Raw genomic sequence first — 15,358 nt, forward strand, 5'->3', positions numbered from 1 at the left:
GGCCCTCTGACCTCTACGTCTCTTGCAAGGGGCATTGGAGTTACTCCAAATTTTTGGCAGCCGTTGCAGTCACAGCACACGCAATAACAGTATAGGAGACCCACTCGTTAATAATGGGAACAACAAAGCATTGCCGACTGCTGGCCCTTTAAGAATAGTAAGGGCCATCTGATGGCTCTATAAAAATAGGCTTTGTGACTTTCAGAGTCCCTCCTTCATAAATGAAACAGGATGTGTGCTAGATAAGGTTGTAAAATGTTAAAATGACATTTCCTGGTGAATGCATTTGTCTTGGTTGAAAGCAATGCAAAAGTGCAAAAACGCATCAAAAACGCTCCATGTGAACATAGCCCAAGGTGTGGAGAAGCATTTTGTTTTTGGAAAATCCATTTTGATTTCGTCTTTGTATGTTTTATTATGAGTCCGTAAAAGTGGTGTAATACCTCTGACCACGTTGTTGACAGCAGTGATTTGCGAGTCAGAAATGCTTCCAGGGGTCTTCCCCTTGCTGTCCCCATGTCATTTGAGCACTGTTCACATAGATTTGGGCAATTTTTAGGCCCTCTGCAGACTGCTAGGGGGAGCCGCCTGAAAAATGCTCGAGTTTCCCATAGACTTACATTGGGCTCGTTGCTCGGGTCGAGCACCCGAGTATTCCAATGTGCTCGACCCGAGCATCGAGCACTCGAGCATTTTAGTGCTCGCCCATCACTACTTTTAACCCTTATAACTTATAATCCTTACAAAAAAAAATATGTTTCCAAAATTGAGCTGATGTAAAGTAGACATGTGGGAAATGTTATTTATTAACTATTTTGTGTGACATCTCTCTCTGATTTAAGGGCATAAAAATTGAAAGTTTGAAAATTGCTAAATTTTCTACATTTTCACAAAATTTCCATTTTTTTCATGAATAAACATAAGTCATATCAAAAAAGTTTTACCACTATCATAAAGTACAATATGTCATGAAAAATCCTTCTCACAATCGGTTGGATCCGTTGAAGCTCCAGAGTTAATACTTCATAAAATGACAATGGTCAGAATTGTAAAGTTTGGCCCGGTCATGAAAGTGAAAGCAGGCTCGGGGGTGAAGGGGTTAATACCGGATAGCTGGCGCCCTCTAGTATTTTTTTTTTCACCAATTAAATAAAGAAAAAAAACTATATATGTTTAGTGTATCTGAACTCGTACTGACCTGGGGACTCATTTTGCCAGGTCAATTTACCATATATTGAACATCGTAAGTAAAAAAAAAGCAAAAAAACATTGTGAGGTTGCACTTTTTTTTGCCGTTTCACCGCACTTGGAATTTTTTTTCCCATTTTCCAGTGCACTATGTGGTAGAATGAATGGTGTCATTCAAAATTACAACTCGTCTTGCAAAAAAAACAAGCCATCGTATATCGGCTATATTGCCGGAAAAATAAAAAAAGTTATGGCTCTTGGAAGAAGGGGAGGAATAAACAAAAACAAAAAATGGAAAATTGCCGGTGGGTTAAGGGATTAAAGAAGCATGCCAATCAAAATTTTTATCCTATTAATATACACTGCTCAAAAAAATAAATGGACCATTTAAACAACAGAATATAACTCCAATTAAATCAAACTTCTGTGAAATCAAACTGTCCACTTAGGAAGCAACACTGATTGACCATCAATTTCACATGCTGTTGTGCAAATGGAATAGACAATAGATGGAAATTATTGCCAATTATCAAGACACCCTCAATAAAGGAGTGGTTCCGCAGGTGGGGACCACAGACCACATCTCAGTACCAATGCTTTCTGGCTGATGTTTTGGTCACTTTTGAATGTTGGTTGTGCTATCACACTCGTGGTAACATGAGACGGACTCTACAACCCACAGAAGTTGCTCAGGTAGTTCAGCTCATCCAGTATGGCACATCAATGCGAGCTGTGGCAAGAAGGTTTTCTGTGTCTGTCAGCGTAGTGTCCAGAGGCTGGACGCGCTACCAGGAGACAGGCCAGTACACCAGGAGACGTGGAGGGGGCCGTAGGAGGGCAACAACCCAGCAGCAGGACCGCTACCTCCGCCTTTGTGCAAGGAGGAACAGGAGGAGCACTGCCAGAGCCCTGCAAAATGACCTCTAGCTGGCCACAAATGTGCATGTGTCTGCACAAATGGTTAGAAACCGACTCCATGAGGGTGGTATGAGGGCCCGACGTCCACAGATGGGGGTTGTGCTCACAGACCAACACCGTGCAGGACGCTTGGCATTTGCCACAGAACACCACTGGCACCCTGTGCTCTTCACAGATGAAAACAGGTTCACACTGAGCACGTGACAGAGTCTGGAGACGCCGTGGAGAGTGATCTGCTGCCTGCAACATCCTTCAGCATGACCGGTTTGGCAGTGGGTCAGTAATGGTGTGGGGTGGCATTTCTTTGGAGGGCCGCACAGCCCTCCATGTGCTCGCCAGAGGTAGCCTGACTGCCATTAGGTACCGAGATGAGATCCTCAGACCCCTTATGAGACCATATGCTGGGTTCTTCCTAAAGCAGGACAATGCCAGACCTCATGTGGCTGGAGTGTGTCAGCAGTTCCTGCAAGATGAAGGCATTGAAGCTATGGACTGACCTGCCCGTTGCCCAGACCTGAATCCGATTGAGCACATCTGGAACATCATGTCTCGCTCCATCCACCAACGTCACGTTTCACCACAGACTGTCCAGGAGTTGGCGGATGCTTTAGTCCAGGTCTGGGAGGAGATCCCACAGGAGACCATCCGCAACCTCATCAGGAGCATGCCCAGGCGTTGTAGGGAGGTCATACAGGCACGTGGAGGCCACACACAATACTGAGCCTCATCAGGAGCATGCCCAGGCGTTGTAGGGAGGTCATACAGGCACGTGGAGGCCACACACAATACTGAGCCTCATCAGGAGCATGCCCAGGCATTGTAGGGAGGTCATACAGGCACGTGGAGGCCACACACAATACTCAGCCTCATCAGGAGCATGCCCAGGCGTTGTAGGGAGGTCATACAGGCACGTGGAGGCCACACACAATACTGAGCCTCATTTTGACTTGTTTTAAGGACATTACATCAAATTGGATCAGCCTGTAGTGTGTTTTTCCACTTTCATTTTGGGGGTGACTCCAAATCTAGGCCTCCATTGGTTAATAAATTTGATTTCCATTGATGATTTTTGTGTGATTTTGTTGTCAGCACATTCAACTTTGTACAGAACAAAGTATTCAATGAGAATATTTCATTCATTCAGATCTAGGATGTGTTATTTCAGTGTTCCCTTTATTTTTTTGAGCAGTGTATTGCTGTCATCATATTATATAGCTCTATGTATTTACAATTGCTCATTTTGCCTTTCTACCTATTAATTCTTCTCTTTTCCATTAGGTCTATGACATCACATGATTAAAAACTGACGGGCTGAATCCTTCTAAGCTCTATGTAGAAACAAGACATCAATTTTTGCTCTATGGGTAATGATTCACTGCAAAAGTCCCTGTCAGGGAGAAGCTGTGTCAGAAGGTGAAGAGGGGAATGATAAATGCAGGGGCAGGGACAAGAGACTTCCTGTTTCTACATAGAGCAGAGAAAAGAGAAGAATTAACAGGGTAGAAAGGCAAATGAGCAATTGTAAGTCCACAGTGCTATATAATATGATAATATATTAAGAAGATACAAACTTTGATGAGAGTGATTCTTAAAGGGCAGCACTGATGTGTAGTAACTTCCACAAATGTTAATTTTAATTATGTAACAGACTGATTTAGACACTGCATAAGAGTATTAGTAGGTTGCTATATTTATTGAGCTGTTATTCAATTGCAGTACTATTGGAGCACTGTATGGTGGCTTTTTGGCATTGCATAGCGCTGTTACTAACATGCACCATACGGTATATTATTTTTGCAGTGTATTAGTGGAAGCATTTTGATACTTGCTACCTTGGTTATTTGCACACTGTATATCAGTGCACCACTTGGAGAAAAGTCTTACCGACGATATAGAATAAGGCACCAATCTTTGCTCGGATTCCCAGATTTGCCATGTGTATATAAACCTTTATGGATCAAAAGCCCAGAATGCAAATACTTATAAGAAGTAACCAAGGAGGTGCAGAAAAAAACAAAAAAAAAGGACTAATAATTAAAATCAATATGCAAGGAAGATGCTGACTTTTACTGGAAAAAAAGAAACTCAACACCTTCCCTATACCTGAAAACGCTGTAGGAAAGCAGAAGAGGTAACCACAAACTTTCTGTTCCTTGTTACACATACAGGAACACATGAAAACTGGTTATGATTAGTTTATTTAGATGTATAAAACTCTTATTAGACCCCCAAGGCACAATTGTGGGGCATTGATGGCTTACCATGGCAGCAAAGGGCCAGCTGAAGGTCCCCGTCTTTGTGATCTTGGTACTACTGTGAAGTGCAACCACAGGCGTAGGATTTGGTCTGATATAGAGACTCTTTCTCCAATAATTATAAAAGCAAAAATACTTTATTAATACATCAATTCAAAGGGATATATATTAAAACCATTAGAATAAAATAGGGGAATGGGTGGGATGCAAAAACAAGCCCAGGGGACAATATAACCATCCATATACCTAAAAGTTCAGAGGTAGATTCTAAATTACGACCCAACATTGGTTGTCAATATGGAAGGTGGAAAAGTATATACACACAATGTTTCAAATTATAAGATGATGGTGTTATACATGAGACTACCGGGTACACCATATATATATATATATGTATACTACATATACTACATACAGTCATATGAAAAAGTTTGGGCACCCCTATTAATCTTAAGCTTAATGTTTTATAAAAATTGGTGTTTTTGCAACAGCTATTTCAGTTTGATATATGTAATAACTGTTGGACACAGTAATGTTTCTGCCTTGAAATGAGGTTTATTGTACTAACAGAAAATGTGCAATCTGCATTCAAACAAAATTTGACAGGTGCATAAGTATGGGCACCTCACCAGAAAAGTGACATTAATATTTAGTAGATCCTCCTTTTGCAAAAATAACAGCCTCTAGTCGCTTCCTGTAGCTTTTAATGAGTTCCTGGATCCTGGATGAAGGTATTTTTGACCATTCCTCTTTACAAAACAATTCCAGTTCAGTAAAGTTTGATGGTCGCCGAGCATGGACAGCCTCTTCAAATGATCCCACAGATGTTCAATGATATTCAGGTCTGGGGACTGGGATGGCCATTCCAGAACATTGTAATTGTTCCTCTGCATGAATGCCTGAGTAGATTTGGAGCGGTGTTTTGGATCATTGTCTTGCTGAAAGATCCATCCACTGCGTAACTTCAACTTTATCACTGATTCTTGAACACTATTGCCAAGAATCTGCTGATACTGAGTGGAATCCATGCATCCCTCAACTTTAACAAGATTCCCAGTGCCGGCATTGACCACACAGCCCCAAAGCATGATGGAACCTCCACCAAATTTTACTGTGGGTAGCAAGTGTTTTTCTTGGAATGCTGTGTTTTTTTGCCACCATGCATAACGCCTTTTTGTATGACCAAACAACTCAATCTTGGTTTCATCAGTCCACAGGACCTTCTTCCAAAAAGAAATAGGCTTCTTCAAATGTGCTTTTGCATACCTCAGCCGACTCTGTTTGTGCGTACTTGCAGAAACGGCTTCTTTCGCATCACTCTCCCATACAGCTTCTCCTTGTGCAAAGTGCGTTGTATAGTTGACCGATGCACAGTGACACCATCTGCAGCAAGTTGATGCTGCAGCTCTCTGGAGGTGGTCTGAGGATTGTCCTTGACTGATCTCACCATTCTTCTTCTCTGCCTTTCTGATGTTTTTCTTGTCCTGACACTTCTGGCCTTAACAAGAGCTGTCCCTATGTTCTTCCATTTCCTTACTATGTTCCTCACAGTGGAAACTGACAGGTTAAATCTCTGAGACAGCTTTTTGTATCCTTCCCCTGAACAACTATGTTGAATAATCTTTGTTTTCAGATCATTTGACAGTTGTTTTGAGGAGCCCATGATGCCACTCTTCAGAGGAGATTCAAACAGGAGAACAACTTGCAAGTGGCCACTTTAAGTAGCTTTTCTCATGATTGCATACACCTGGCTATAAAGTTCAAAGCTCAATGAGGTTACAAAACCAAAAAAAGTGCTTTAGTAAGTCAGTAAAAAGTAGGCAGGAGTATTTAAAACAAGAAAATGATAAGGGTGCCCATACTTATGCACAGGTCAAATTTTGTTTGAATGCAGATTGCACATTTTCTGTTAGCACAATAAACCTCATTTCAAGGCAGAAACATTACTGTGTCCAACAGTTATTACATATATCAAACTGAAATAGCTGTTGCAAAAACACCAATTTTTATAAAACATTAAGCTTAAGATTAATAGGGGTGCCCAAACTTTTTCATATGACTGTACTACAGTATACAAGTAAGAAATAAAAAAAATATATTTTTCACCTTTTCATCTTCATTTGGATTTTTGCTACCGTTTTCCAGTACATTCAGTGATAAAATTAAAGGTTTCATTCAAAACGACATCTCGTCTCCCCAAAAAACAAGCTCTCGTACGTCTTTGTTGATGGGGAAAATAAAAAAGTGATGTCTCATGGAACAAGAGAAGGTAAAAATTAAAAATCACCTGGTTTTTATGGAGTTAAAGTAGCCCTCTGACAAGACCCCCCCAGTTCCCAATGTTCTCTGGGAACGAGAGGAACAGCACCAGGTATTTTATTTTGGGGATTTTATGTGACACCAAAACAAAGGAGCAAGTATTTGTAAAGTGTAAAGGAAATGATACAAGGTTTTTCCAAAATGGCTACGGCTGGCGTGATCACAGCACCCGTGCAGTCTGGTGAGTATGACTCTATGTCTTGTCTGTTATAGCATAGTGCTAGGTCTGGTCAGGGTGTATGTGGGAAGGCGTTAAGTCCCAGTGTTTTGCTGGAAGAGGATTGTGGTAGAGCGGAGGTACCTGTCATGCCAGGTGTTAGTGACGCGCCCAGGGGATGGGGATGACTCGGAACCCGGGCCTTTACCTGGTTTGGGGATGTCGCGCCCGTACCCTGGGGTCACTCTTGAAAAAGGGGATTGGAACTTGGATAAAATAAATAAACAGTTCGTGACGCCACCTGTGGTACCTGGTAATGGTTACCGGCGCTGCTTCAGACCTCCGGGGGTGTTGGGATGGCAGTTGGGATGTTTCTGCTCCCCACAGGTGGAGCGGGCCCCCGGGGCAGTGCGGAGTTTGATGGTGGGTGGTGATGCTGGGGCTTGTAGTGCAGGCGGGATGGCGCAGCAGGAGTAACTGACAGAGACAGGGGATACGCTTCAATACCTTTACTGGTGCGGATGTCAGGTACGGTCCAGGGTACCCAGTAGGGTGGGTGCACTTCAGTACTTCTCCCCAGTGAGCGAGTATAAGGCCTCCTGGTCCATGTCTGCCTCTCTGTATGCTCCTGGCCAGCCTCCAACTGGGCCTAGCTTATGTGTCATGCTGTTCCTTCACCTGTCGCTCGGTAGTAGGACCTTCTGCTGGTAACCACTATCCCTGGACGCCGGAGCCTTCGTGGTTCCTGGTCCTGTAATGGGTTTAGCTTCAGGTCAGCCAGGGACTAGTAGTCTTCCTGAAATGCCGGTGATCCCTACTGTGTATATAGAACCCTGTAGGCGCGGACCCGGTGTCCGGTTCATATTCTGGGGTGAGCCTATGATGCTCCTCTGCCCCCTCAAATCCTCTCTCCTTTCTCCTCTTGCCTTTGGCCACACTCGGGGCCCTCAATACAGCAGCAGACGTGCTGCATCTTCGCTGCTCTCAGCGTCAGCACGCTCTCTGACTAAACAACAACTGACTGCCTGGCTCCACCATCCATATATATATCCCTTATGGGCTCCCTCTGGTGGTGTGAGGTGGAAGGGTGGAGGTGTTTGTATGTAGTGAGGGCCTCTTGTGGAGAAGTCCATCCATGCACCCTGGGTCCTGTGGTACCTGTGAACAGCAGGGTTCCACATTAGTGCAACACAGAGGGAAAAGGGAGAGGGAGCCCGGACACTAGAGAAAGGGGAAAGTGGAGACCTCCTTGTCTGGTCTAGCGTCAGCCTGTCTCAGCTAACGTCCCTATATAGACTCCTCAGCTATCGCCGATCGCGTGCCTCGCTCTACTGTCCCTTGCGTAAGGCTACGGCTAGGGATGGAAGGAAGGAGATGAGCAGCACTAGTCAACCTCCACTAAAACTCTAAAGACAACAAGGGTAGACAAAACAGGGGAAAATGGCTTAGCTTTAGATGAACTCCAAATGTGCACACGGCCTCAAGCTCCACAGAGGATGAGGTACTGCTTCTGCTAATCTTTACAAGTAGAAATGAATATAACCGACGACTCCCTCTCAGACACACCAGGTATTTATACACCCAGGCCAGAGAGCAAATTAGCAAGAGAGAGGTAGTCACTCGGTCCTAAAGACAGCCTCCTATCTAAGCAGCTGTCTGCAATGCCAAACGTGGAGATTGCCTGCAACCCACTGCAGGGCGATTGTCTGTCACCTCTGACACACCAGTGACAGTACCAGGAATCAAGGATCTGTTAGACAAAATGTTGCAGATTTTAGCAATGATGAAGGGTAGCTCGGATGGGGAGTCGGGCTTATCTCCGTAGATAGGGTGGTTATCGTCGGCCGCGGCATCAGCAATTGGGGGTAGTGAGGTTGCTGGGACGGTGGCAAGTGGTAGGGGTTTCCACAGGTGTGTCAGTGTCAATTCAGACCAAGAAAGACAAAGCTGATGCAATTAAGCTTGACAATAGAGCTAAGGGTGAGGTTTATGTTTGTTTTGAGGGGTCATTGGGGGCACATTTAAAAAAGGAGGTGAGGGAAAAAATTTGGAGGGATGATTATGTGGAGATATTTTCGGAGGAGGAGGAAAACTAGAGGTGGCGGTTGATACCCCAAACGTTTGTTAATTGGCTGCAGGCGTTTGCGATTCAAGCAAGCGTGATCGGGGAAAAGACGCCTGATAATTGCTCAGGTTTATTTTGTTACATGGACTCTATAGGGGAGGCACACCAAACTTATGGGGGGCAAGCATGGTTAAGATATGATGAGCAGTTCATGCAAAGGAAAGCTGTCCGGCCAAGTATTCGGTGGGATCAAAAGCACATAGGGTTTTGATTAAAAGTAATAGCTCCTTCTAGGTATGGGCAGTCCTTTCCCAGGAACACAAGAAGTGGCAATCACTCAGCTTCTGCGGGGGGTCTAGTCAGGGCACGCAAGGGGCTAAGGACAAGATGGAAGCGTGCTGGCATTTCAATGACGGTCAGTGCAAATATGGGACCAACTATAAGCTTAGGCATGTGTGCTCACAATGTAGTGGAGCCTCACACAGGGCAGCAAAATGTGAATGGAAAAGGCAAGGGATCATCAGGTGCTAGTCAAGGGGGTGACTCCAGTGAACCATCTCACGATGGCCCCCTTTATAAATAGGTTCCCTGATAGGTAGAAGGCTGAGACGCTTTTTAAGGGTTTTTCGGAAGGTTTTTAGATTCCGCCCCCGGGTCATCAGGTCCCCTTTTCTCTGAGGAATTTGAGTTCGTCTTCAGAGTATCCTTTGGTGGTTTCAGATAAATTGCAGAAGGAAGTGGTCTTGGGTCACATGGCTGTCCCTTTTCATTGTTTACCGTTTGATGACGCAGTTATTTCTCCGTTAGGGGTAGTTCCTAAAAAAGAGCCTACTTAATTTAGGCTTATTCAGCATCTATCTTATCCAGAGGGGCTTTCAGTGAATGATGGCATTGCCCCTGAGTTATGCTCAGTCATTTCTATATCATTTGATGGGTACGTAAGTGTGGGCCGGGGTCTTTGTTGGCTAAGACAGACATTGAGTCCACTTTCAGGTTGTTGCCAGTGCACCCGGATAGTATCAAGTTATTGGGTTGTTATTGGAACAGAGAGCTTTATTTGGTTAGATGCTTACCCATGGATTGCGCTATTTCATGTTCTTTGTTTGAAACCTTTAGTTCATTCTTGGAATGGGTAGTAAAAGACGTTTCAGCACTCCAGTCTGTAATTCATTACCTAGACAATTTTTTGTTTATAGGCCCTTCGGAGTCATTGGCTTGTCATAGTTTGTTGGCAACTATGGAATCGGTAGCGAATCTTTTCAGGGTTCCGCTAGCAAAGGAGAAAACGGAAGGCCCCTGTACTGAGTTATGTTTCCTTGGTATTCTTATTGATTCGGTTAGGATGGAATGTCGGTCGCCCGAGGATAAATTGTTTTTGTTAAGGCAGGAAATTCAAAGGATATACAGACTACGGAAGGTAACGTTGAAGGACTAGCAATCCCTTTTAGCTATATTAAATTTTGCGTGCAGGATCCTACCTATGGGCAGAATTTTTAGTCGAAGATTGGCAGGAGCGACGGCTGGTGTTAGGGCTCCGCATCACTATATTCGTTTGAATAAGGAGTACAAGGATGATTTGCTGATCTGGAGGAAGTTTTTGGAGAGCTATAATGGACGGTCATTGATTCAGAACGAGGTGGTAGATAGTTTTGAATTCAAGATTTTTTCGGACGCGGCAGGTGGCGCAACTTTTGGAGCCTATTGGAAAGGGCAGTGGTGTGTTGGTGAATGGCCAAGGTCCTGGAAAGAGCATGGGTATCTAAAGAATTTGGCATTGTTACAACTGTTTCCAATAGTTATGGCGGTTTCAATATAGGGTGAAGCTTTTAGGAACAGGAAGGTGAGATTTCACTATGACAAAATGAGTGTTGTTGGTATTATTAATAGCCTTTCGGCTTCATCTACACCAGTAATTAGATTGGTTAGAGAGTTAGTTTTATGTTGTCTGGAAATTAATTTGTGGGTGTCGGCTGTACACGTTCCTGGGGTTCAAAATTCCACTGAAAACGTTATCTTGTTTTCAGTGGGATTATTTTCGTATGGTGGTACCAGAAGCAGACATCAGGGGAGAGGAGTGTCCTTTGCATCTATGGATGCTGGTTTTGGAGGAGCAGGACGATTAATTCGTTGTCGACTCAGACCCGAGGCAGTGTGGCGAGTATGGACTGGTTGGGTCGAGTATTGGGGTAATGTCATATGTGACGAAGTTAGAATGTTAGCAATTTTGTTTTTGGTGGGCAGAGCAGCATATTTGGGTTGGTCAGTAGGGAAGGTTAATAAGTTCATGTCAGGCCTTGCTTTTGGTCTTAAGATGCTGGGAGTTAGTGATGTAACAAAATTTTTCTTGGTTAGGCAGGCATTGAAAGGTTTCAGGAGGAGTAAGGCGGGAAAAGATCAGCAGAGACCGACTTCTTTTGAGGTCTTAGAAAAATTATGCGTAGTATTAGAAGGAATTTGTAGTTCTAAGTTTGAGGTGGCCCTTTTTAGATTGGCTTCTTCAATGGCCTTTTTAGGGGCTTTGAGAATAAGCGAATTAGTGGTGCCAAGTAAGGGTAGGGCTGGGGTTGAAGAAGATGTTAACTGTTGGGTTAGGGGCATTGAGTTTTGGGTTCGAAGATCAAAAACCGATCAGTTAGGTGAAGGGAGGCATGTCGTGTTAGGAGCGGGACAGGGCATTGATGTGTCCTAAAAGGTGTTTAGTGAGCTACTGGCATGTTTGGTCCAGCAGAGTTGGCCCACTTCTCTGTCATGTTGATGGTGGTTATTTATCCGTTTCCCATTCACAGCAGTCATAAAAAGGGGTTTGCCGGAGCTGGGTCTTGACCTTTCTGTATACGGTTTTCATTCTTTCCAAATTGGTGCTGCTATGGAAGCTGCAAACAGAGGTTTGGGCTCTGAGGTTATGAGGCTCATCGGTAGATGGAGCTCGAGTCGATATTTGTCTTATGTTAGACGTTGATTAGTCTGGAGCCATGTTAACAGTTCTTGTTGGAGTTGTTGGTTAATTGCTTAATTTTCTTTTGTGGTTATTTTACAGATGGTATCCCATTGTTAACCTGGAATTTTGGACATTCAATCGTCCATTGAGGGGCATTGCGCGCCGATGTCAGGCCCGGACGGTAGGCAACTAGATTTTGGAAGGTGGTTGGGATTTAGAGGCATGGTATGGAGTAGGGTATTGCCTGAATTAAATAAAGCAGCTAGATTGGATAGGATGCCGGAAATTTTGGTGCTGCATATGGGTGGGAACGATCTGGGGGCAAGGCCAGTGAGGGAACTGATGCGTGATATCCTTTTTGATCTGCTGCTGTTATGGACATCTTTTTGGGGTGTTCTAACAATCTGGTCTGAGATCGTCCTGCAGAAAACATGGAGGCTGGCACGCTCTGTAAAAGGGATCAATAGGGCCAGGGTTAAATTCAATAGGGCGATCTTGGGTTTTGTTACAAGGAATGGGGGTATTAGTGTTCGGCTCACAAATTTGAATGAGGAGAAGGAAGTTTTTGGTTCAATGATGGCGTGCATTTGAATGTAATAGGAATAGATTTGTGGGCACGTGCTCTTCATGAAGGTATTGAAAGAGCTTTGGCGGTGGTGGGGCACTGATGAGTCTGAGGTGTCAGGACTGTTCGTGTTGGCGGCGGGGGTTGAGTGTCCCTGTAGTTGGTGTATTATTGGTGGTGGAAGGAATTATATTGGATAATTCACTTTCAGTATAATATAGTGAAAGGGTTGATCTGGCATTTATTGGGTTCTGAACGGGGTTTTACCCTGGGAGCTTGTGGTTGGTAAGCTATCACAGACTGTGGTAGTATGGTGCCCTCGAGCTGGGGTTCACTTCTGAGGGTAAAATGCTTGGTTAGTAATTTTAGTAGGTGATGCCAGATCTCTTAGCTCCAAGAACCTCCCCCTTCTTTTTCTTTAAGTTTACATGGTATTGTTCTTAATTTAATATTATCCAAAGGAAAAAAGTGTCATTGTTTTAATTGGGAAGACGGAGGAAATTGGTATTGGGGAGGAGAGATGATGTGGTAGTTCAAATCTGAGTCAACCATACCCTCTCAAGTGTCTGCCCCGGGAATAACTAATGTAATGTGTGCACACAGTGACTGCACTAGCAGAATAGTGAGTGCAGCTCTGGAGTATAATACAGGATGTAACTCAGGATCAGTACAGGATAAGTAATGTAATGTATGTACACAGTGACTGCACCAGCAGAATAGTGAGTGCAGCTCTGGAGTATAATACAGGATCAGTACAGGATCAGTAATGTAATGTATGTACACAGTGACTGCACCAGCAGAATAGTGAGTACAGCTCTGGAGTATAATACAAGATGTAACTCAGGATCAGTAATGTAATGTATGTACACAGTGACTGCACCAGCAGAATAGTGAGTGCAGCTCTGGAGTATAATACAGGATGTAACTCAGGATCAGTAATGTATGTACACAGTGACTGCACCAGCAGAATAGTGAGTGCAGCTCTGGAGTATAATACAGGATGTAACTCAGGATCAGTACAGGATCAGTAATGTAATGTATGTACACAGTGACTGCACCAGCAGAATAGTGAGTGCAGCTCTGGAGTATAATACAGGATCAGTACAGGATCAGTAATGTAATGTATGTACACAGTGACTGCACCAGCAGAATAGTGAGTACAGCTCTGGAGTATAATACAAGATGTAACTCAGGATCAGTAATGTAATGTATGTACACAGTGACTGCACCAGCAGAATAGTGAGTGCAGCTCTGGAGTATAATACAGGATGTAACTCAGGATCAGTAATGTATGTACACAGTGACTGCACCAGCAGAATAGTGAGTGCAGCTCTGGAGTATAATACAGGATGTAACTCAGGATCAGTACAGGATCAGTAATGTAATGTATGTGCACAGTGACTCCACCAGCAGAATAGTGAGTGCAGCTCTGATCAGCTGTTGCTCACTGTGATGATTGTGGCTGTGGTGGCTGTGGTGGCTGCAGATCCTGCTGTGTGCTCCTGAGGTCTGTGAGAACCAACACCTCTCCACTTGGGGATCTGTTCTCTCTCCTACCCAGGGAGGGAGTGGGATTCATGGGATGAGTGATGGAGCCAAGTCCCAGGCTTCTGCTTCCCGATCCAGGCCGACAGGCGGCAGGAGAAACCAGCAACCGGCCTGCACATCGGAGGACTCGGGGGTGAGACGCTCCACCAGGAGTCACTGCAATGTGGCTCCTACTCCCCCCGGGTCTGTGGAGACCCAGAGAAGCTGCAAGGCTTCCAGCATGGAGGGTAAGCCTGACAGCGTGTGTGGCACCCCAGGAGTCCGGTTTCCACAGTGGCATTGCCTCCCTCACAAGGGGGTGATGCCATGCCTGGAAGCAAGCAGGGGTCACCTAATCAGCTTTTGCTAGCATGCAACACTTTCCTGGCTCCAGACCAGCAAGGGGAGCTCCTCCCATTAGCAACTGGGATCTGGAGGCAGGGTTAGTTAGTGTTAGGAGAGCAGACAGGAGTTGAAGTCAGGACGTTGACGAGGAAAGACCTAGGGAGTGGAGCTGCACGGCAGTTCACCCCAGAAGAAAGCGCAGAAGAACCGGACACCGGAGTCCGAGGTTGTGGGGCACTGAAGGCCCAGCAGCAGAAACCGGAGGGCAGGAGACTGCAGGTCTCCTGGCCCCATCAGACGCACAGAGGCTCAGCAGCACGATAGGGCCCAGCACCGCCATGTGGGAGCGACACTCCAGGAAGGCCCGAGCTGCCTGCCATACAGGTGAGCACAAAGACATTTTATTCAGGGAGGAGGGCTGCAGCATAGCTATACACAGCAGGGCCAAAGAGGTAGCGCAAAGGGAAGGCCTACAACTCCGCCTGGCTAGGTGGATCCCCCCAACTAGCTTCCAGGCCGCACGGACCTCTACTACTAGCTAGTACCCGTGCCCCGGTGTGCCTCACCTCCGCAAGTAAAGATAAAAGGAAACCACCTGTTATGCACACGCCCGGGCTGACTGGCATGTGTGAGATTTAGTGATCCCACTGGACCAAGAACCGGAGAGTGCCTGGAGGGTCGTAACTAAGCATACGATGCCTGTGCACCAGAGAGGAACCGAGCAGAGGGACCAGGTGCGACTCCAGGTCAGACCCCGGACACGTCTGTTGACCCACACCGGGGAATACAGGAACAGGCAGGTTAGAGCACAGGCTGGGTAGGGTCCAGTACAGACTAGGAGACTGGTTCAGAGCCGCTGATGGGGTAATCAAGCTGAGTAAAGTGAAACAGCAGGTGCGGTGGACAAGGCTGAGCAGAGCGTAACCGCAAGTGCGGTGGACAGGGCTGAGCAGAGCGAAACCGCAAATGCGGTGGACAGGGCTGAGCAGAGCGAAACTGCAGATGCGGTGGACAAGGTTGAGCAGAGCTAAACCGCAGATGCGGTGGACAAAGCAGAGCAGAGCGAAACCACAGATGCGGT

The sequence above is a fragment of the Phyllobates terribilis genome, unplaced genomic scaffold, assembly GCF_046119375.1.
Source record: "Phyllobates terribilis strain yellow unplaced genomic scaffold, ASM4611937v1 Scaffold_3__8_contigs__length_932513732, whole genome shotgun sequence".
Lineage (NCBI taxonomy): Eukaryota > Metazoa > Chordata > Amphibia > Anura > Dendrobatidae > Phyllobates > Phyllobates terribilis.